At 49.2% G+C, this 22,743-nt stretch overlaps 3 long non-coding RNA genes across 3 annotated transcripts; 1 reads left to right on the top strand and 2 right to left on the bottom strand.

Annotated features, from left to right (window-relative positions):
- Window positions 1-3,793: 3,793 nt before the first annotated feature.
- LOC148222947 (uncharacterized) lies at window positions 3,794-6,032 on the top strand. The gene is made up of 2 exons (XR_015805007.1): window positions 3,794-3,927; window positions 4,340-6,032. It is a non-coding gene; the product is annotated as an uncharacterized LOC148222947 (long non-coding RNA).
- Window positions 6,033-6,634: 602 nt separating this feature from the next.
- On the bottom strand, window positions 6,635-7,968 carry LOC106864578 (uncharacterized). The gene is made up of 2 exons (XR_015805006.1): window positions 7,790-7,968; window positions 6,635-7,608 (listed from the first exon to the last, which is right to left on the bottom strand). It is a non-coding gene; the product is annotated as an uncharacterized LOC106864578 (long non-coding RNA).
- Window positions 7,969-14,249: 6,281 nt separating this feature from the next.
- On the bottom strand, window positions 14,250-20,753 carry LOC148222946 (uncharacterized). Its single transcript, XR_015804999.1, has 2 exons — window positions 18,845-20,753; window positions 14,250-15,574 (listed from the first exon to the last, which is right to left on the bottom strand). It is a non-coding gene; the product is annotated as an uncharacterized LOC148222946 (long non-coding RNA).
- Window positions 20,754-22,743: the final 1,990 nt, after the last annotated feature.

The raw sequence follows: 22,743 nt of genomic DNA, 5'->3' as shown, positions 1-22,743 counted from the left end.
GCTGTCAATGAGATAACTGAGGATTTATACCCAGTGGTTGCCAACCCCTACACTTTGTTAACCTGTTTAACACCTGAACTAATATGGTTTATTGTTTTAGATTTAAAAGATGCTTTCTTTTGCCTTTGTCTCCATGGGGCTAGCCAGAAAATTTTTACATTTGAATGGGAAAACCCCAAAACTGGATGCAAAACTCAGCTCACCTGGTCAGTTCTTCCCCAAGGATTTAAGATTTCAGGATTTGGAGAACAACTTGCAAAAGATCTGGAATCTTGGGAAGCTCCATCAGGTGAAGAACAGTTGTTGCAATAAAATAGCTACCAAAACTCAAGAGACGTGTAGAGTGGACGTTAAGCCTCCTAAACTATTTGGGTTTACAGGGGTATGGAGTATCCCAGAAGCAAGCCCCGATGGTGAGGCAAGCAGTTATCTACTTGGGCTACGAGGTCATTGCTGGACAAAGAACCTTGGGATGGAATGGCAAGGGAGCAATATGCCAGACCCCAAAACCCCAGACAGTAAAGGAACCGAGAACTTGCTTGGGCACGATGGGGTGGTGCAGACTGTGGATTTACAATTATGGGCTGTTAGTCAAACCCCTATATGCCTTGATTACAGCAGGAAACAGAGACATCCAATGGACGAAAGAAGCCACACGAGCCTTTGACCAGCTGAAGAAGGCCCTCATGTCAGCTCCAGCCCTGGGACTTCCAGATGTGACTAAAAAAATTATTGTTGCTTTCTCATGGAAATCAGGGGATTGCTTTGGGAATACTAGCACAAGAACACCCCTCTCGAAGACACTGAGACCTGTTTCACTGATGGAAGCAGCCATGTGATCAGTGGAAAAAGACATGCTGGGTCTGCAGTTACCACGAGCAGAGAGGTGACAGAGTCTGGACCATTGCCAACCAACACCTCGGCACAGAAGACTGACATAATTGCCTTAACCCCGGCTTTGGAACTGGGAAAAGGAAAGAAAATTAATATTTATACAGACTCAAGGAATGCATTTGGGGTGGTTCATGTGCATGGAGCCATCTGCAAAGAAAGAGCACTGTTGAACTCACAAGGGTAAAGCATTTAACATGCGGGAGAGAAAATAAAATTATTGTAGGTAGTCCAGCCACCTGAAAAGGTAGCCATCATGCACATCAAGGCACAGCAAACAGTGAGCTCTGAATTGGAAGAGAGAAATGAGCTGGTGGACAGAAAGGCAAAAGAAGCAGCTAAAGGTGAGGTAATTACTGAAACAGTTGAGGCAGCTTGAATTCCAGATGAGCAAATTTCTATTGAAGGTAAGCCAAGGTACAATAAAAGGGACAAGGAGCTCATTAAGAAAGAAAACAGAAGTTGTAACCAGGAGGGGTGGGCTATTACAAATGAAAGGAGAGGAAGGCTTGTGATCCCCTCTTACATGCTATGGTCATTAATGAAAGAGGAACATGAGAAAATGCATTGGGGAATAGATGCTTTGTACAATTATTTGAAAGATAGAATCATAGCTAGAACTTTGCGAGGCACAATAATTCAAGTGACTCACCGAGGTAGCCTTTGCCTCTAAACTAATCCCAAAAATATCCCTAAACCAAAGTCTGGGCAACTTGAGAAAGGATATGGACTCTGGCAGCAATGGCAAATTGATTTTTCAGAACTACCCAGGAAAGGGGAGGTATTGATATCTATTGGTGTTAACAGATCCCTTTCCAGGGTGGCCAAAAACTTTCCCTACCAGAACTGCCAGAGGGTGAGAGGTACCCAAAGCATTGTTATAAGAAATAATACCACATTTTGGAGTCCCAGCCACATTGTCTTCAGAAAGTGGGCCACATTTTATTTCAAAACTTGTGCAGCAAATTAGCCACGATTTAGGCATAGAACTAGGAACTTCATAGTCCATATCATCCACAGTCAGGAGGCCAAGTGGAGAAAATGAATCATTTGATTAAGCAGCAAATGATAAGACCGGGACAAGAGGCAAAGTTATCTTGGCTCTTCCATTAACATTACTGTGAATTCAGACCAAGCCAAGAACACAAGAAAAACTAAGTGCCTTTGAACAATTGTATGGAAGGCCATATGGAATTCAAGAAGGGACAACACCCACTCAAGTATGGGGAGAAGCTCAACGTAAATGTGTGGTGGCCCTAAACAAGCAACTTGGAAAATTTGAGAAACCTCTGTCTGGGGCCTCGAAGCAGAGAATTGGATGGACCAGTACATGATGTACCCTCTGGGATTATGTTTATGTTAAGTCTTTTGCAACAAAGACTCTGGAACTGCAGTGGGAAGGACCATTCCAAGGGCTCCTCACCACCTATACTGCAATCAAAATCAAGGAACAAACTGTGTGGATCCATCACTCCTGAGTGAAGAAAGCTCCTGAAGGACTTTGGAAAGTTATACCGGGTGACAACGAATTGAAATTAAAAGTTTCTTGGGAAAATAAATAGAGTGTGGGCGAAATGATAAGCATAGTTTAAAAACCCTCTGAAGAAGAGAAATGCTTGTAATTGTAAAGTATAATCAAGTCAGTATAGCCTGGAGAGTTGTGGCTTTTGTGACCATTGCTATAGCCGCAGATGCTATTGGAGTTAATGCAACACCACGTGTGTATAATGAGACTGGTGTATATAGGTGCCAAGGGAAAGCTTATGACTTCTACTCCTGTAAGTCTCCGAGTCAGATGTGAAAACTCAGAAATGCAAGAGTATGAGAAGGAAGAAATGTTTAGGGATGTGAATATGTGTTTATCTAGGATGGATTCCATGAATTTCACCAGGAGCCTGTGAAAGCTATTCAAATTGGTCCTGAGTGCTGTGACAAATATTTAATTAATTGCCCTGAGTTTAGGCTTAAAATAGAAGGTTGTTCAATTAAGGATTTTAAGATTGACTCTAATGTAACCCAAATTTGTACGGATCCCCAAAAAGATGAGGTTAAGATAACTCCACGAGGGCCAACACTAGCAGAGACCAAGGTCACTCCAATTCAAACCACTTCAGAACCCGTAGTTGCCATAATTACCAAGATTGGGCCATATGCTCTTAAGAAGACAGGAATTCAGAAGTTGCTCGTTAATCCAGAATGGTCACTAAAATGGGTAGAGATGACAATGCAGGTGAATGCCTCTACCATTCAACCCCAGTGTGCTCCATTTTTAAGGATCTCTTTTATGGACTGGACCACCTGGCTGCAGAAGTGTATGCCTTATATGCCCAGAGAGAAGAGAGACCTCACTGTGTTATTGGGAGCAGGACTGGGGGTTTTAAACACAATGGATTCAGAAGTACTAATGAACAAATTGACAGTGATTGGCAGTGATGTGGTTAAATTGCAACAACCTTTACAATCCTCCTTTTTGGCATTAGGTACCAGCCAGTGGAAGTTGTCCAAAATATTACCAGAATGGGAAAACATATGTTGGGGGTTGGTTTTTCCTTTCCTCTCTGTCTGTGGAATTTTTCTCATGGACATGCTAAGAAGCACTGATGGGACAGGGGGATGGGGAGACTCTCTGTTTCTTTTTTTGGAGTTTCTCTTGCAGGGTGGGGGAACACCCCGAGATTGGAAGTAGGTAAAGGAGGGTGGGGGGTCAGTTGCTGGCATTCACTCGTTTTTGGCTCTGGGAGGAGGAATGCAGCTGGAAAACCTCGCCCCCCATCCCAACATGGGAGCTGCCTCTTCTGGTGTTGGACCCTGCACCCCTGCTACGATGCTCTCCTGCTTCAACCTGTCATCTCCAAGCATCCTGATGGAGCACCAGGACCGACACTGTCCCCAAGGATCCGTGAGCAGAGCCTCTCCTCCACCCTTCCCATCCAGGACACAGCTGCCATCACCCCCAGCACTCCTGCAGCCACGTGGGATCGCCGCATCTGCCCCTGCCCACCGGGAGCCGGCTGGCACTGACTGCCAGCTGTGATGGTAACTGCACCACAGGGGAAAGTGTCCACAACCAAAAAACTGTTACTGGGTTTCTGTCCTGTTTGTTGTTAATTTCATAGATGTCGTTTGGTTTGCCTTGTTTTATATATATACCAGTATATATACCTATATATGTGTATATGTTTATATATATATAAAGAGCTGTTATTCCTATCCCCATATCTTTGCCTGAGAGCCCTTAACACCAAAATTATACTAATTCAGAAGGAGTCATCCATTAGCTCCATTTTAGGGAAGGTCCTGCTCTTCCCTAGCACACACGTGTCTTTTCAAACCAGGACACTGCCCGAACCTGCCTTTCCCCTCACCCTTTTTCCCACAGTAACACTCCCTCCCTGTTACCCTCCTCCCTAAGAACAATGTTTCTTGCACTGTCCTTGTACCCTTTAAGTTACAGTTGCAGATTATTTCTTCCTACCTCTGGATTTGAAGTATTCTTTAATCTCCACCGAGTAACCCATCTACAGTACCTTCCTCCATGAACCAATGAAGCGAATGATGCTGCTGTCTCCAGCCAACACTGCTCAACTCTGGATGCTCCCGGTCCTACCAACGGCATTCGGATGGCTCGTCCCTCAGCCCAAACAAAATTGTGGGTGACCCTGGAAAAAACTCTTCAACAGGACAATCTGTGCCTGGCCATGGGTGACCTCAGTGGCCCTCTAGCCACGTGCCTGGAGGGAATTCTGCTGATGGCAAGAGACTGTCCCGTGGTAAAAAACCCAGCCTGGTGGATACCTGGGAGGAGTGGACAGGGATTTTGATACATGCACCAGAGGAGCCCCAAAACTGGACCTATTGGGGTCCTCCCTGGCCACTTTCTGTATTCAGTTTTACAATTCAGTTTTACATCAGCCTCTCCCACAGTCTGAATACATTCAATATCTCCTTAGAAACACCTGAGCCAGAGAACATGGCATTGAATGGATGGATCATATCCCTGATCATGCACCAGCTGCTGGGAAAGCTGAATGGACTACTAAAGACTACCCTGAAGGCACTTGGTGGAGGGACCTTCAAGAATTAGGAAATGAACTTATCAAAGGCCACCTGGATGGTCAAGACCCAAGGGTCCATCAGTCGAGCTGGTCCTGCCCAGTCTGAACCCTTGCACACAGCAGATGGAGATAAAGTCCCTCTGGTACACATGAAAAGAATTTTAGGAAAGACTGTCTGGATTAATCCCACCTGAGACAAAGACAAACCCATCTGAAGGATTGTCTTTGCACAAGGACCTGGTTACACCTAGTGGGTATTTCAGAAAGATGGAGAAACCTGTTGTGTACCACAGGGAAACCTAATCTTAAGTGAGAACTGAGTATAAGGATTCACAGTAGAGTCTAAAGAGGGTATTCATTTGGGTATGATGCAGATGGTAATAGAATAAGGGGTGGATAATGTCTTGGGTTGCAATACAGGATGTGACCAAAAGTGTGTATTCTATCCCCATCCGTTAAAAACCAGGTGGGGGAATGTCCTTTATGTTTTCCACAACCCATTCTTCCTCCAGGAAGATATCTTCTGTTAATGCCCATTGAGTCCCACTGCATGACTGATAAAATTACATCATCCCACTGGGAGATGTTCCACCCAGGGGGAGGAGCCAAGCATTTCCTACCCACATAAAATCTGAGATTTGGAACATCAGAGCAGCCTTTTCCCACTGGATTCCAGAGGAAAACCAGACTCTTCTACATCATCATTGGACCTTCAGAGGAAAACTGCACCCTTTGACGGCAGCACTACTTCAACTGAACCACATCTGTCACTGCAGGAGGATGCAGCCACCATTTAAAGGGACTGCTACCAACACCCTGACTGACTGATGGGATGTCAGGTTGCATTCTGACTCTGTCAGTGTTTGGGGTTTGTATAACCATAATTCTAGTTTTTGTAATATTGTATTTTTATTTTAATTTTTCTTAGTAAAGAACTCTTATTCCTGTTCTCCTATCTTTGCCTGAGAGCCCCTTCATTTCAACATTATAACTTGGAAGGGGGGGTTTACATTTTCCATTTCAAGAGAGGCTCCTGCCTTTCTTAGCAGACTCCTGTCTTTCAAAGCAAGACAACTGCTTTGAAGTAACACACAAGGCTCCTCTGCTTTTACTCTTTGAGAGTATTTGTATTGAAGGAAGCCTGAGGGAATTAATTAGGGAATACAATTGCGGTGTAGGTCCTTTTCATCGATTTTTATCCAAGTATATTCTGAAGTTAACTGGTTAATTTTCCCTTATTGTTTGTGTTTAAATTGGAACAATCGTCATTCATCTGCAATATTAAGGGTATCAATGGAAAGAAACCTGCCTGGGGCATTTGTACAGGGATATCAATTGATTGGGAATTCCCATTTTCTTGATTAAATAGAACAGGGAACATCCTGTATGATGCAATTTTATCAGTTTGAAATGAGAGCATAACCTCCATGTTCATCATCTTTAAGTTGAAATTGAGAGTGAATCTCTGTTGTGCCTTAGTTTTCAGAGTTTAAATTGATAGAAACCCCCACTCATTCCATCATGTGAGGGATTTACATTAAGGGGCAAAAAAGGCCTGGGGAAAAAAAGGCAGCTAAAAAGGATGGTGAAAACAAGTAGGGGAAAACGGCAGCCAAAAAAGCAGGAATAAATGTGAAAAAAAAAAAGAGCTATCTCATCCATCAGGAGCATAAACAGCCACAAAGGGGGAAAATTAATTGAATTTATTATCAAGCTACTCAGAGCTAAAAATGCACCTTCCCCATATTATTCTCTCCTTCCTGGACTTCATTATATTGCCCGGTCCCTCCTTCCCTCTTCCCCACACACTGACACAGAGGGATGTGGGTTACAGTCACATCATGTCACTGCTTCTCCCTCAGGGAAACAAATCCTTGTCCTGCACTAGCCTGGCTTTCCACGCAGAGCAGAGCAATCAGATCCTTTGCAACAGAGAGACAAACAGACAGACAGAGAGGCCGTTCTTCACAGTCAGGTGCCTGATGCCAAGAGTGGGATTCCTCCTCAGCACGTGTCAGCTCTTCTTCTTCCTTTTCCAAAGACAGTCCAAAAGTCTCACCTTCAGGCCACTTGGTGATGATTTCCAGGAGCCAGGGCAATTTAGATTTCCAGTTAGATCGTGTTGTGCAATGAGGGCAATCCCCTAATCCCACTAGCATGGCTGGCAGGATGGATTGCAGAGAGTTTTCCTTGGAAAACCCAGCCCAGTGCTGGCAGTGGCGATGAAGAGGCACTGAGGTGACCCTGAGAGCAAGTGCAAGGCACAGGGTGCAGCTGAGAAAGGACAACCCTGTGCCGAGCTAAGAGGGGAAGGTGGCACTGCCCAGCGGGGAGAAGATCCTTTCTCCACCTACTGTTACAGGGGAGCTCGGGCCTTGCTGCACAGATACGGCTGCAGATTGGAGCACATCACACTCCTGAATTTATCATCAGCCAGGCACAAACACTCGGAATGGCCAAGGACAGGAAACCTGCAGGGAGGAGCAGAGACAGCGTTGGATGCCAGGGAAACACGTTGTGCCCCTGTCCCCCCATGCCCTGCCCGACTCCCCGGCACTCACGAGGAGCTGAAGCTGCTGCCGTCCTCCCACTGCAGCTGCTCGCCCCGTCTGCGCAGCCCGAGCCAGTAATCGCCGTTCCCGCGGAGGCGGAAGAACAAATCCTGCCAAGGAGAGAGCAGTGGGAGCTGCCCCGGCCCCTCGGGGGGACACGGCCCCGGGGCTCCTTCCCTGCAAGGCCCCGGCACAGGGCTGCAGCCCCAGCCCCACCAGCACCCAGCCCGGACCACGAGCACCCCCAGGCTCCCCTCAGACACCCCACAGCGCCCGCAGCCCCTCACTCACCATTTCTTCCTCCTTGAGAATGGCCAGCGAGGCCCCGAGCTCGGAGCACCGCTCTTGACTCTGCTCCCAGCTTCTGGAATCCTTTGACAAGTAGTAGCACACTCCATTGTATCCAACCCAGTCAGGAGGACAGCCCAGAACCAGAACCTGCTGAGTCGCAGGTGGAACTGGAAGCTGTGGTGCTGCAGGGGAAGAGGAGAAGGTGTGAGGATTGCCCTGTGCAGGGAGCAGGGACCCCGCTCTGCCCCGAGGGGCTGGGCCCAGGCTGCTGCCCCTCCCTTACCTGACTGCACAGCCAAGGCCACCGCCAACGCCAGCACCAGCACCAGGAGCACAATCAGCGCCGAGGTGAGCACGGGATGGCAGCTGAACCACTCGCCTGCAGCAGGAAAGAGCTGCTGGCTGCCACAACCACAGCCCGCCCTCCAAGCTGCTCCCCCAATGCCCGGCGAGCACAGGAGGGACCTCTCAGCCTGTTTGCTCCTCCCTCCTTCCCTCAGCTGGCAGCCAGAGAGCCAAGAGCCTGGACACGGGCAGGGACACAGCTGTGGGGACAGCCAGGGACAGGCTGCAGCAGGAGAGCTGCACACGCTTGGGGGCAGCTGCGGCTGCCGCTTCCAGCCACTGCTGGCGCCGAGCGGAGCACGAGGCCTCTTCCACACATCGGGAAACAGCCACACACCTGCCAGCCCTGGCCTTGACACATGACACTGTCCCCTCCCTAGAGGCCACAGGCCTGGCCCTGCACTCACCTGGCAATCTCCTGAGGATGTTTCTGTGCACATGGCCGGGTGCTGATTTGCAATTGGGATCCAGGGGCTCCCTCCCACTGCCACCCCTGGTGCAGATTTCATTCTCCACATCGTCACTCACTGCATACTCACAAGTGGCATTCCCCTGCTTAGGACAAGTGGCTTCTTGTGCCCCTGGCAAGTGCGTCAGCCCGGCTGCTGGTCCCTCCTGGAGATGCAGCAGCTCCTTCACAGGCCCATGAATGGAGCAGAATTCACTCTGCTCCAGCTCACAGCCGGAATCTCTCTGCTCGGAACAATCAGCCCTGTGCTCCGGACACATCAGGAGTGCTAAAAAAGCCTTTCGGAGATCGGCCTCGGGAACAGCTGTACACCCAAGCGGATGGCCCATTGAAAGGGACATGATGACAGGTCACAGCACGTCCCAGCCCTGCGGCACACCCAGGCTCAGGAAGGCGCTGCCAGCTCAGTCCCGCGCTGTCCCCGCTGCCCGGACCTGCGGAGACAAGCGCACCCTGCTGAGCGCTCCAGGTCCATCCAGCCGCTCCAGCAGGATGCGGCGCTTTCTGCCTCCACTCGCCGCCTGCAGTGCTTTGGGCTCTGAGGCTCGTTCAAGTTCATTCCGTGCCACCCCTGAGCCGGGCAGGGACACCTCCCGCCTGAGCAGCGGCGCCGAGCCCGGGGCGCCACGGCCGGAAACTCTGCCGGACACGGAGCAGCCACCTCCGAGCTACCGAGAGACACCGGCATGAGCCATCGCTGCTGCGGCACCGGCTCGTTCCCAGGGATCGGCGGCAAGGACGAGACCGCGGGCAGCCGCTCCCTCCGCCGTCTCAGGGCACGGGGCACACGTGGGAAGCCGGCCCAAGGAACTCGCCAGAACCGCCCCGTTCCCCTCAGCGCGGCCCCTCCGGCCGCAGCGAGCCCCGGGCTGGGGCACAGCCGAGCGCGGCTCGTACCTGTGCTGGAGCCGCTCCGAGCTCCGGGGATCGCTGCCCGACACCGCCGCTTCTCTCCCGTCCAGACCCACGTGCGCGCGGCCGCCAGTATAGAGCCGAGCTGGGGGCGGGGCGGCTTTTGCCCATTGGAACATTCAGCGGGCGAGTAAGTGGGCGAGGCGGAGCAATGCTTTAGGAGCAAGCGCATTACGTGTCACTGCAATAAGTGAACTATTTCGGCGGTAGCAGCATTTTACCAGGCGAATGATAGGGGGAAAGAACAGCGCATGCCGGCGGGCTTCCAGCGACCTGAGATTCGTCCGGCATTTGATCTTTAAGATGAGTAAAATCGAGCGCTTTCTCTCAGTTCAGTCCCATAGAACAGTACAATCAAGACATTCTCCTTCTATTCAATCATTAAATTAATGGAAAAACGTTGTTTCCCGTCCAATGAGACACCAAAAATCATACAACGGGTGTGTTTTCCTTCAATCGAGACCCTTGAAGTTGTAGGTTAAGGGCGGTTCTACCCAGTTCAAACACCGAAAACACGATTTTCTTCTTCATCTTAAAACCCTTTTCTTCTTGTAACCCCCCTTTCTTTTCTTTTTCAGGGGGTGGTAGGCGCACTGTGGGGTGACTGGGGGCACTTCTCCCTCCTCACTGCTCACACCTGGGGCTGCTGCACCTTGCCGAGTGCTGGGGACTTTCCTCCCAGTTCCCTCGCACTACCCCTCTTCCTGGCAAGCACCGGCAGCGATGGGGAGAGCACTGGGAAGGAACTGGGAGCACTGCACCTTCCCAGTGCTCCTTCTTGTTTACTCCCGTTCCTTCCACGAGCCCTACCACTTCTCTCCTAGTATTCCCTGTGCTCCCAGTTCCCTCCCAGTGCTCTGTGAAGAGGTCAGGCATCGATTCCTCATGGCAAAGCCAGGCTCAGGGAATTGGCCAGACAACCTCCCCAGGTTAATCCCTGCCTTATTCTCCAAAAATGGCACAAAATAAAATTGTGTATTAGCACAGCAAAGTCTTTTTTTCAGCTGCTCAGGCTTTGAGATGCCTCAGATTGAGATGAAAACCCAGCTCCTTCCACTTGGCCTTGCTCAGACATTCCCCCCCCCCCAAACTCTCGAGCAACCAACAGCTCATAAGGAGCCAGGCAAGCCAGAGGCTTTTTCACAGCTTGTTTCAGGCAGAGGGAAGGACAAAAAACAAACAAACAAACAAAAAACAAACACAAGGAGGACAAAAAGGAGGCTGTCCTGAAAAGTGTAGCCAACCTGGCAACCTCCAGACGATAAAACACTAGGCCCCTGGCAAGGGGGGGCTCACAAGCCTCGCCTGGGGGCCGGTGGGGAGCAGCTCTTTTTATGCATCTCACAACAGCCTCATCTCTGGTGTGGACTGCTTTCCTCCACAAATTCCATACATATATGCTTGCATTGGAAATTCCTCAGCAACCACCTTTAAAAAAACAAGTGGAGAACGGGCATTTCTGCCTTACAGACCCAGCTTAGGTGAGCTGGCTTAAAAAACAAATACATATATATATATATACATATACACAAACACGTTGATATGCCGGGTCCAAAGCCAGACCTATAAATATATGTTTCTATAGATCCAAATACTTCGAACCCCAAAATTATCTGAGCAGAAGTGACATTTTGCTTTTCTGAAAATTATCAGGTTTTTAACCAGTTAGCACAAGCATCAGTCATATGCTTTCCTTGCTCACAGGCCAGGTGCTTGGCTGCTTTACAGCTCCAGAAAAGATCGCCTAAGGCGTCTTGTAGGAAAATCAGGATAATTGCACAACATTGCTCCCGTCATCTCACAAGATTTATGTGATGAGTTCTAAGGGCAAACCTCAAGTGCTCAAAATACCTCCCAAACAAAAACTATTGCACAGTGAAGAGTCAGAGAACACATCCCACCCACCTCAGAGCCATGTGCCAAGGGGAAGCAGGAGGAAGAGGGAGATGTTTTGGGAATAGGAACAACTCCTTGGATAATCCCCAGTGGCACAGAGCAATGAGCAGGGGTGACCCAGTACTGGCAGAACAGCACTCACCAAGAAGGTCTCTCTAGAAGGATTTAAGACTGGGTCCTCACAAAAATCTCCATCAACATTCTCCAAGGCAGCAAGGGCACAGAAAAGCTTCAGGTCCATCCAGAAACAGCAGAAATAGAACACAGCCTAAAAAGCGCACCCAAACTCAAGGCTGAGCTTCAAGAGGCTCCCAGCCCGTGGGTGGAGAGCACAGGTGAGGCTCATTGGGGTCATTAAAGTTCATTGGGGCCCTCAGGTGCTCATCGGACACACCTGGGGCCTCTTGACCCACACAGCCCCAGGAAATCTCTGTGTGCAGGGATTTTGGAGATTTTGAGTGCCACCATTACAACCATGTGGGAACTGCTCATTGCCCTTTGTGAAGGCTGAGACAGAGAGTACTGTGGATTTAATCAGCATGAGCAGTTTGATAACCAAGCTGCCTTGGCAAGAACAAACAGAGCAAGATTGGACCAAGCAGAAATGTTGCAAAATGTAGACATTTTTCTGTGTGATGTTTAACCTAATGAATGAAGTAAAAAATTACTAGCCTTCCCAAAATGGAATAGGAGTAGATGTACTTCACAGTATAATAAGATTCTGATTCTGAGTGTCCCCGTCTCTCTCAATTGTCGATATTTGATGCTCCCGTCTCAGGAGAAGGACCGGCCCAGATGGCGGCAATGGGCGAGCCCCCGGAACTGATCCTGATGGTGACACAACCGCGTCTGGGCCCACAGTCACCTGTCCTGCTGTGATGTGACCGCTGAGCCGGGAGAACTGAACTATGGGACAGGACATGTCCGATGAGAGAGACAAGAATAAAACCATGCCTGCTCTTCTGGGCAAGCATGGCTCACCCATCCTAAAGCATGGCCTTAAGTCACTTTTACCATCGGTTTCACGCCTGTTTCCCGATACCAGCCATTCTTCAATTTTTACCCTTCGCTATCGGGACAAGGTCGGCCTTAAGCTCTCTGATCTGATCTGGCTACTACGGGACACGAGCAGGCAACGCGTGTGCCCCAGGCCTGGAGGGTGATTTTTGGAACACTGAAAAAGCCATAGCAGTCCCAGGCTGTATCCTCTGCGGATGCCGCCGGCCCCTGCCCCGCTCTGACTCTCGCTGCCCGCTGAACCTGGCGCTGCTGATCCTGGAGAGCGGCCGCAGCCATCACCCCCGCTGTGCCCAGACAAAGGAGGGAAGGCATTCTGTCTCACGGTCCTCAGCAGCCCATCTATCCCATCTGACTGCGGCTCCAGCAGCGAGGACGACGGGGTCCCCTTCCACCCGGCACCAACAGATCCAGGAGCTGAGCCTGACCTATTCCCTCCTGACCCCCATGAAAACTGGGTGCGATTAAAGAAAAAGGCTCTGAAGGAGCGGGATTTTCGTATCGCAGCAAAAATAGTCTCTCCAGTCAGGCTTCACGGTGCCAGGGGAAACAACCCGCAGTGGGAATCCCTCGCTTATTCGGAAATGAAGGAACTGCGCTGCACGGCGACAGAACACGGGCTGGGATCTCCCTGCTTGGGTATTCTTTTACGGTCTTCGTTGTCAACTCATCTTATGAGCCTTCATGATTTAAAGGGACTGGAGAACTTAGTATTAACCCCAGGTCAGTACACCATTTCTGAGGCTCAGTGGAAAAAGGGGTCAGAAGATTTACATGTGAAATCTGTGGGGCTTGCAGACCAGAGCGGACCGCAGGCAGCCCCAGCCCAGCCGCCACCAGCAGCCTTGGCCGGAGCGTCGCCCATCTCCAACCCGCCGCACCAGGGAGCGCTGGGCAACCTCCGGCCCAGTCACGTTCCTTCATTCATCTGTTCATTTGCTTCCCACAGGAGTTTTCGGACCACCGGGGCAACGTGTGCATAACACCCCAAGTATGCTGGGGACAGCCGATATGAGAACAACGCCCCACACGCCAACGTACCCTGACATTAAAAGGACCAAGGATACACTTGTCAGTCTCCTAGACACAGGGGCTGAGTTCCTGCCCTCTCTCAAGCCCAGTGGCCCTCACAAAGGGCCCTTGCTGAAGTGTCCCAGGCGCTTTCAGGCGCTGGGGGAAGCAGCCTTAGCTGTCAAAGCGGCGCCTCGATACAGATCAGTGCCCCGAGGGACGCCTCGCCTCAGTCACACTGTTTGTATTAGCAGTTACTTGCCTTTTACTCCACATAACTTTCCCTTTTTATTTTGAAACTTTGGCAAACCCGTTAATAATTCAAGAGTAATTATTATTATTCCTTGCCAAGTTCAGGGATAAGGGTATATGGAAGGACCACAAATACAGTAAACATTAACTCACTGTTTAGAAGAAACAGAACCCTTAACTTTGTAACTGTTTGTTACAACAAACAGGAATCTGTGCAAGGATGCGCAAGGATCAGTCTTGCACACCCACTAACCTAACCAAGTTACTTGTCTAAAACTCTTCTGATTGGTTTAGCCTTCAATATTTACATCCCATTACTTTTATTAGGCCAAATTCAAATCTATAATATAAGTATTGTACAAAAAGCTGCAGCAGTTGATTTCCTACGGTAAATTTATGTTGCTTCTGTCTCAATACAGTTATTTACATGCGTGTTTAACTGCTATATGACAATTTTTCGGTACCTTTTTATAAAGATAGAGTCACAATGAATAAAGGTTTTGTAACGGCTAAGTACTGTTAATTTCTGTTAAGATTAAGTATTAAACTAACCAAAGATAAATTTTTTATTCAATTTATTTTCGATTCTTTTAGGAAGCAAACCCAAACGACCCCTGTCCCACCCGGTTCGGGAATACATTTTCTCGGGGAGAAGTAGAAAAAACCTGATGATTCAACAGGCAAAGCACTGACCAGCACAAAAATATGAACAATACCGAACAGGAAAACCTCTCGGCGTTCTGAAGAGCAGAGATGACAGATCCAGAAAGTCTCTCTCCTGTGGGTGGCAGCTCGGCGCAGTCTGTTCTCAGTCCCTCCAGCGCTGGAAAATGCCGCTGCCCAGGCCAGGTCCCAGCGGCCACAGGTCCAAGCTCCCGGTGCTTCCCCAGGCTTCCCAGTCCAGAGCAGGTGCAAATAATTCCAGGAATAAAAATGGGAAAGAACTGTCCGGGGAACTTCTGTGCTTCAGTTAGTCAGAAACTAACTAAAAGCAGACGGAATCTCTGTCCCACTGTCCACCGCAGCGACACAGTCCAGGAGACGAAAGGATCAAACAGCTCTGTCTCTCTGGTTTGAAACAACGCCCTCAGACGTTCCACCGCTTCTCCTTCCTCCCCTGGAGGACCACGGAAGGACCGCGGGCTGCCGCCGACCTCTTACCCTTGATTATTTCAGGAGGGCCTTGGCCAGCCCTGCTCCTTTCACCTGGTTCTCCAAGCAGAGCCTCACCTGCTTCGTTCAGTAACAAGTGGCCATCGTGGCAAAGCACACACAGATGTGCATTAACAATATAACTACGAGGATAGCAGACCAAACTCTACTTCCACAAATGAAAAACCTTCCCCATGGTCATTGAAAAGTGATGTTATTAAATGCACTAAAGAAGTAGGATTACACCAAAAGGTCTCACTTTTCTATATAGCATGATAAGGAGAAACATTTTTAACTAAAACTTGACTTTTCCCTGTGTAATTAAATTGGCACAATAATTATACAAGTGAAAAGAATTTTCTGGGATTGTGTTGGACATACATATGGTATTTCAACTTAATACATTAGCTAAAGTTACTTAAACATTTCCTTTAAGTTGCCTAATTGATAAATCTGTATTACTAAAGACAAAAAAAGCAAGAAAAAAAGCATAACATACAATTGAACTTCATACTTCTCTTAAGCTATTACCTAACAAAAAAATTCTACGATACTACTGATTTCCACACTTAAAATCCAAAATTCTCAATTTTCTGCAGGTAAAACACAAGATGTCAGGTACAAGTTGGAAACTCTGTGCAAATCACTTCTGTATGTCTGCTCTTTACTTATAGAATAATCAGTGTTTTCATTACGTTCCACAGAACTTCACGTTCTTTGCTGGAATCCACCTGTGGGAATAAAAACAAACTCTTAGCCACAAATGATTAGAGGAAATGGACCTTCAGTGATATATGTAGTAAAATTAGAAACTTACATTCTGGGATAATCTAAATACAAGTATCAACAATCTTTTAAATGATAGACATGCATTTATAAAATTAGATAATTCTCAATCCTTGAGCCACTGTGTCGTAACCCCAGAGTCTGCAAGCAGCTGACAAGCCTTGATTCAATGAGGAATTAGATGATCATCTCTGGATAATGAGCATCGAATTCGCCCTAAAAACAGCTTCAGCTGTCACATTGGCAGGGAAAAATTGCCAAATCAAAACGGCTGGAATATTATTTGGATGCAGAAAACACCTGGGTTTATTGACCATTTCCCTTCCAGGTAGAATTAAGGCCTGGCCACTGCCTAAATTCGAATTGAAAGAGAACTCCCTGACATATTTTTAAAAACAAAACTCTTAAACAAAAGCTGTAATGAAACGTTTCAGGCTGAGAAAGTAACCAAATCCCTTCAGTAGGTTTTTCTGTCCGAAGTTTTTCCTCAGGATAGAGATGCTTCAAACATGGCAGGCTGCTGGAGTACTTCTGTAATATTAACTGGGAAAACCATAAGACTAGCAATTTAGAAGAGGCTTGTAACGAAGCTCAGATAATTTTCTTGGAACTCTGAAGAATACTTAAAATTATGAGATAGCACAGGTTCAGGTCATAGGAAACCTGCTGAAACAGGAGAAGGAATTAATAAAAAAGAAAAGCAAGGAATGTTAAATTTACAGCTTAACTGCTTTTCTTCAAACATGTGATTCAGGGGCATGTCTGGAGGTTTTCTAAAATTTACTTGCAATGTTGAAAGAATTCAGGTTAAACAATAAAATATAAATCACAAAATCGTTCTGGTAAAACAGAATTCATACTCTTCATGCAATGATTTTGAAATTAAATATGGAAACTAAATTTGAGTCTTAAAAATGGAGTCTATAGAGAAATATTGTTCTTTCCAATATATTTATAAAGGAAATTTTGGCTTGAATTAAATGTTACAGTTTAAATGATGGTCCTAGCAGTGGCCATGATTTGTGTTCATGAAACATTTCATTGATAATTTGAGAAATATTAATTAGAAATTTATTACAATATGGTTTGAATCAAGCTGAAGTACTGGTCATAAATTTGTGAGGCATAAATTTACAAGTTTCTTCTTTATAGAAATACAAAACTTATTAAATCATAAAGAGGGCACTGCAAAGATTTAGAAGCTGTTGTGTTTGGGGTTTTTAAAAATAATTAACTATAGAAAAATCAAAACTTAACGTTGATATTTGAAAAAATGTCCACTGATATTTGAGTTATAACGAATTGTTAAATAGAAGTTGTATCTGTTCAAATCAGATATAAAATATTTTGTACCTTCCATGTTTTAAGAATTTCATCATAAAATAGATCTTTTTGACCACAATGCAGAAGACAAATCCCTTTAGCTTTATATACAAGAACTGTGAAAATGGGGTTGAGTCTGATGTCATGTTTATGTCTTTTTGCTCCGTTTGCCCCCAGCTATGTGGTTAAAGCAGTTCTTGACGTCCCCCGCCCCCTTTGCCCCTGCTCTTTGCAGCACTGGACTCGTGCATGGCTGGCGGGGGGTGATGGAGCCGCTGGGAGAGAGGCGGAGCGGGCTGAGGGCGTCCGACCCGCTCCGGTCACGGCGGGACCGCGGGCTGGGATGGTCCCTCGCCCACGGGCACGGAGCAGGACACGGAGCAGGAAGGGGCCGGCCGGGCGGGACGAGGCGGCGCAGAGGGAGAGCGGAGCAGCGGCGCTCCCCCCTGGCCCGGTGCGGCCCGGGATGGCGATGTCACGCTGCTGCGCCCGTGTCTGCTCCGGATCGCCTCGGTCCGCGCGGCCGCCCTGCACTTGCTTAAGAGCTGTTCAAAGATTTTTCGGTCTCCATCCCGCCGTGCAATCCGCCGTCTGGGGATGGAAAAGCCGGCTCGGCCGCGCGTGGCTGCGGAAAAGGCGCCCAAACCTCCAAAAACGCCGTTCTGTCCCGCGGCAAGCTGCCTGGAGCGGGGCAAGGGGCGGCCGCCGGCATTCCAGGGCTCGGCTGGCGGCGCGGGCCGGCCGGGTCCGCTTGGAAGCTGCTGAGCGCGGAGAGAGCCGCCAGCGCCCGCGACACCGATGGATGCCGCGGGGAGCGGCGCTGCGGCTGCGGAGCGGGGGGGCTCCGGAGGGGAAACCGGGGCTCCTATGCTCGCGAAACACAGATGGAACAGCATCCATGACGAAGAAAAAAATATTCTCAAACACAGAGTAAGCTTTTGTTTAAACTGTTATAATGCTTAAAGTGTGCCTTATAAGTCCTCAATAATAATTATAGAAAAAACCGTTAATCTGAAAAAAAGGTTTTTGCATAGTGATCAGATTTCCATTCTAACGAGCAGCTGATCACTGTGACATAAAGGCCAGAAGAAAACTGTTTCTTGCAAAAAACCCTCCATTAACTAAAAAATATTCTTATCTTTCAAATCAATTAGTACAGAAACTGTTTTAGAGACAGGAAACTGAGTTGTTTTGTACGTTTTCATTGTGAAAAAAGCAGTGTGCAAGAAGAAGAAAAGTGGTCTAAAATTTTATTCTGAGATTTTTTCTTATAGTTTCTAATAATAAAGTTTCTCTTTGTACCATTTAAAGCTGAGACTGTTTGTGCATTCCTCCTAATCCCATTTCACAACAAGAAAATTTCAAAGTAGTAAACCAAACCCAAAACCACTACAACAAATTAGTATTTCTCCCCAGTTTCGAACTAAAACCAACACAGGAATATAGGCTGAAACATTCTGAGGAAGTAAGGCAGGAGGAGAGACGCTGTGCTGATGGAGAAAAGGAGCAGGGTGCTCAATGTGAATTAGGCGATGATTCTGGGATGCAGAGGGTTTTGGGGATGCGTTTTGGAGCCCCGGGGAAAGCACAGGTGGGGTCGGCTGTTGAAAAATGTTCATCATCATTCGACAAGCAGCAATAATTTTAACCACGCTCTGATCCCTTTTCAAAGTGAACGGATTATAAAGCTTCCAGTGGACAACATCCCAAAAAGAGAATGTGAAGACAGAGTTAAGGTCTGCACTCGAACAGTTCATATTGACCCATGTTCAATTCATCATCCTGAATATTAATATGAGATTCAGTAATAATAATTTTCTTTAGCCGGTGATAAACGTCCCATTTCTCAAGAGACAAATCTTATCCCGTGATTTCTTTTCCCCGGAGCTCACCTTGATTCTCCACAAGGTTTCTTCCTCGGCTCGATCCTGGGGCGTCCAGCAGCCAGTAGGAGACAGACGAGAATAGTATCCATTTCTAATCCCAAAGGATTATTCGACAGATGTCCCTTTGAACTCTTTGGGGATTCCAACAGTTGTTTCATAAAACGAAACAGGGCAGGACAAGAGACACCATCACTGTTGGGTTTTTCTGGGTTATTTTTTTCTCTTAGCTTATATTTACAAATATCTATGTACACAAACAACAGGACAGGAATGCTGGAGCAGCTGTCTCGAAGCTTTATTCCATCCCAATCATCAGCCTCATTTTACAGAACCAAGCAGCTGCTGGCACAGCAGACGAAGTTCTCTTTTGACAAACAACTTTTTAACAACTTTCTCGCCAATGGCAAAATATTAAAATTATTAAAACAAGCGTTCGCTCAGGCCGGTAAGTAAACCTGCACGTACATTTTGCTTTGAATCATGCTTGCCTATAATACCTTAAAATAATGGATAATTCTAGCCGTGGAAAGGAGTTTTAACCCTTTAAGTGCGGTGGAAATAAGATGTACAGCTACATGGTCGTCTTTCACGAATGGAAGAAAGAGACAAGTTTATTCAGAAACACACTTGGTTTTATGGCATGACTCGCAACTCCAAGAGTAGAGAAGAGGTGATTGGTTCAGAGAGAAGACACCCCATTCCCAGGGCCCGGTCACGCACCACAACAGGTGTTCTACCTTGTTATTAATTCCATTTTATTTTGACCAAATTATCACCCTGGGAGAAATTCTGCCTAGCCTTGAGCTGGAGCAGCTTATAGGCTGGGAACAGAGCTGAAAAGCTCCAGCCTGGAATATTTTTCAGGCTGTAATTTTCTTACTTTCTCAATATGTGTTCCACAGATAACCTTCATTATGAAGCTTACATATTTCTACTGTCTTGCTTAACATATTTTCCCGAGGCCTGTCTCTACACAGCTCACAGCCCTATTGTTTCTTGTCCTTGCATCTCCAGCATTCTTGAATTTCTACATCTTGAAATTTGCTTTCACACAGCTTTCTGAGAGTTCTATACCCTTACTATTTCTCACAGTGCCCCGCAGTGTTTTACCAGTGGCGGGAGCGCTGGAAGAGATACTTGGAACACTGGGAGGGAAGTGGGAGCACAGGGAACACTGGGAGGGAAGTGGGAGGGCTAGTGGAAGCAGCGGGAGTGAAGAAGAAGGAGCACCGGGAGGGGCATTAGGAGCACTGGGAAGGTGCAGTGCTCCCAGTTCCTTCCCAGTGCTCTCCCCATCGCTGCCGGTGCTTGCCAGGAAGAGGGATAGTGCGAGGGGACTGGGAGGAAACTCCCCAGCACTGGGCAAGGTGCAGCAGCCCCAGGTGTGAGCAGTGAGGAGGGAGAAGTGCCCCCAGACACATCCAGCCTCCTCCCAAAAATGGGGGTTAGGAGAAGAAAAGGGATTTACAATGAAGGAGAAAAACTTCTTTTCGGTAATTGTGTTTGAACTGGGGAGGACTCCCCTGCACCTACGATTTGGAGGGTCTCAATTGAAGGAATACACAACTTTTTCACGATTTTTGGTGTCTCACTAGGCGGGAAATCACGATTTTTCATCAATTTTATGTAGAAATGGAAGGAGAATACTTTAATGGTGCTGTTCTAAGAGTTTGAATTAGGGGAAAGCGTTTCATTTCACTGCTCTAAATGGCCAAGGGCGGACAGACTCCGAGCACCGCCGGATGCCCGCCAGCGTTCCGCTGTGTCTGGCCCTTCTCCCAGCGCTGGCTGCAGCCGGGATGGCGAAACGCCAGGAACCGGGGACACCGAAATGTGGGACATGGCCCGGCTGTGTTGCATGGGGGGGGCGAATTGTACAGAACAGGAGCGACATCGCCCCGCCCCTCCCGCTGGATCCGCCTCGCTGATTGGTCAAAACCGCAAAACAACGAAGCCGCCACTATTGAATGCGGGAACACCAGTCGTCCAAGGTGATTCCGCTGGAACGGCCCGAGCGCTTCTCTCTCCCGGTGCCTTCGGACTGCTCCGGGCAGGCGGCGGCCCCGGTCCTCGGAGCGGCTCCAGCACAGGTACGAGCCGCGCTCGGCTGTGCCCCAGCCCGGGGCTCGCTGCGGCCGGAGGGGCCGCGCTGAGGGGAACGGGGCGGTTCTGGCGAGTTCCTTGGGCCGGCTTCCCCCGTGTGCCCCGTGCCCTGAGACGGCCGAGGGAGCGGCTGCCCGCGGTCTCGTCCTTGCCGCCGATCCCTGGGGACGAGCCGGTGCCGCAGCAGCGATGGCTCATCCCGGTTCCTTTCCTGAGCCTCGGTGTCCCGTAGGTTCGGGACCAGCCGTGACCTGTCATCATGTCCCTTTCGATGGACCATCCCAGTGGGTGTACAGCTGTTCCAGAGGCCGATCTCCGAAAGGCTTTTTCAGCACTCCTGAGGTGTCAGAAGGAAGGGGCTGTTTATTCAGAGAAGAGAGATGGCGGCTGTGAGCTGGAGCAGAGTGAATTCTGCTCCATCCATGGGCCTGTGAAACAGCTCCTGCATCTCCAGGAGGGACCAGCAGCCGGGCTGACACACTTGCCAGGGGCACAAGAAGCTACTTGTCATGAGCAGGGAGATGCCACTTGTGAGCCTGCAGTGAGTGAAGATGTGGAGAATGAAACTGGCACCACGGATTGCAGCGTGAGGGACCCCCTGGATCCCCAGGGCACATCAGCACCCGGCCATGTACACAGAAACATCCTCAGAAGATTGCCGGGTGAGTGCAGGGCCACTCCTGTGGCCTCTAGGGAGGGAACAGTGTCACCTGTCAAGGCCAGGGCTGGCAGGTGTGTGGCTGTTTCCCGATGTGTGGAAGAGGCCTCGTGCTCCGCTCGGCGCCAGCAGTGGCTGGAAGCGGCAGCCGCAGCTGCCCCCAAGCGTGTGCAGCTCTCCTGCTGCAGCCTGTCCCCAGCGCGGTGTCCCTGGCTGTCCCCACAGCTGTGTCCCTGCCCGTGTCCAGGCTCTTGGCTCTCTGGCTGCCAGCTGAGGAAGGGAGGGAGGGAGGGAGGAGCAAACAGGCTGAGAGGCCCCTCCTGTGCTCGCCGGGCATTGGGGGAGTAGCTTGGAGGGCGGGCTGTGGTTGTGGCAGCCAGCAGCTCTTTCCTGCTGCAGGCGAGTGGTTCAGCTGCCATCCCGTGCTCACCTCGGCGCTGATTGTGCTCCTGGGGCTGGTGCTGGCGTTGTCGGTGGCCTTGGCTGTGCAGTCAGGTAAGGGAGGGGCAGCAGCCTGGGCCCAGCCCCTCGGGGCAGAGCGGGGTCCCTGCTCCCTGCACAGGGCAATCCTCACACCTTCTCTTTACCCTGCAGCACCACAGCTTCCAGTTCCACCTGCGACTCCGCAGGTTGTGGTTCTGGGCTGTCCCTCCGACTGGGTTGGATACAATGGAGTGTGCTACTACTTGTCAAAAGATTCCAGAAGCTGGGAGGAGAGTCAAGAGCGGTGCTCCGAGCTCGGGGCGTCGCTGGCCATTCTGAAGGATGAGGAAATGGTGAGTGAGGGTCTGCGGGCGCTGTGGGGTGTCTGAGGGGAGCCTGGGGGTGCTCGTGGTCCGGGCTGGGTGCTGGTGGGGCTGGGGCTGCAGCCCTGTGCCGGGGCCTTGCAGGGAAGGAGCCCCGGGGCCGTGTCCCCCCGAGGGGCCGGGGCAGCTCCCACTGCTCTCTCCTTGGCAGGATTTGTTCTTTCTCCTCCTCGGGAACGGCGATTACTGGCTCGGGCTGCGCAGACGGGGCGAGCAGCTGCAGTGGGAGGACGGCAGCAGCTTCAGCTCCTCGTGAGTGCCGGGGAGCCGGGCAGGGCATGCGGGGACAGGGGCACAACGTGTTCCCCTGACATCCAGCGCTGTCTCTGCTCCTCCCT

The sequence above is a fragment of the Sturnus vulgaris genome, chromosome 8, assembly GCF_052056855.1.
Source record: "Sturnus vulgaris isolate bStuVul1 chromosome 8, bStuVul1.hap1, whole genome shotgun sequence".
In the NCBI taxonomy this organism is placed as follows: Eukaryota; Metazoa; Chordata; class Aves; order Passeriformes; family Sturnidae; genus Sturnus; species Sturnus vulgaris.
Note: the sequence above shows the minus strand (reverse complement) of the source record. Positions and strands in the feature narration are given on the sequence as shown.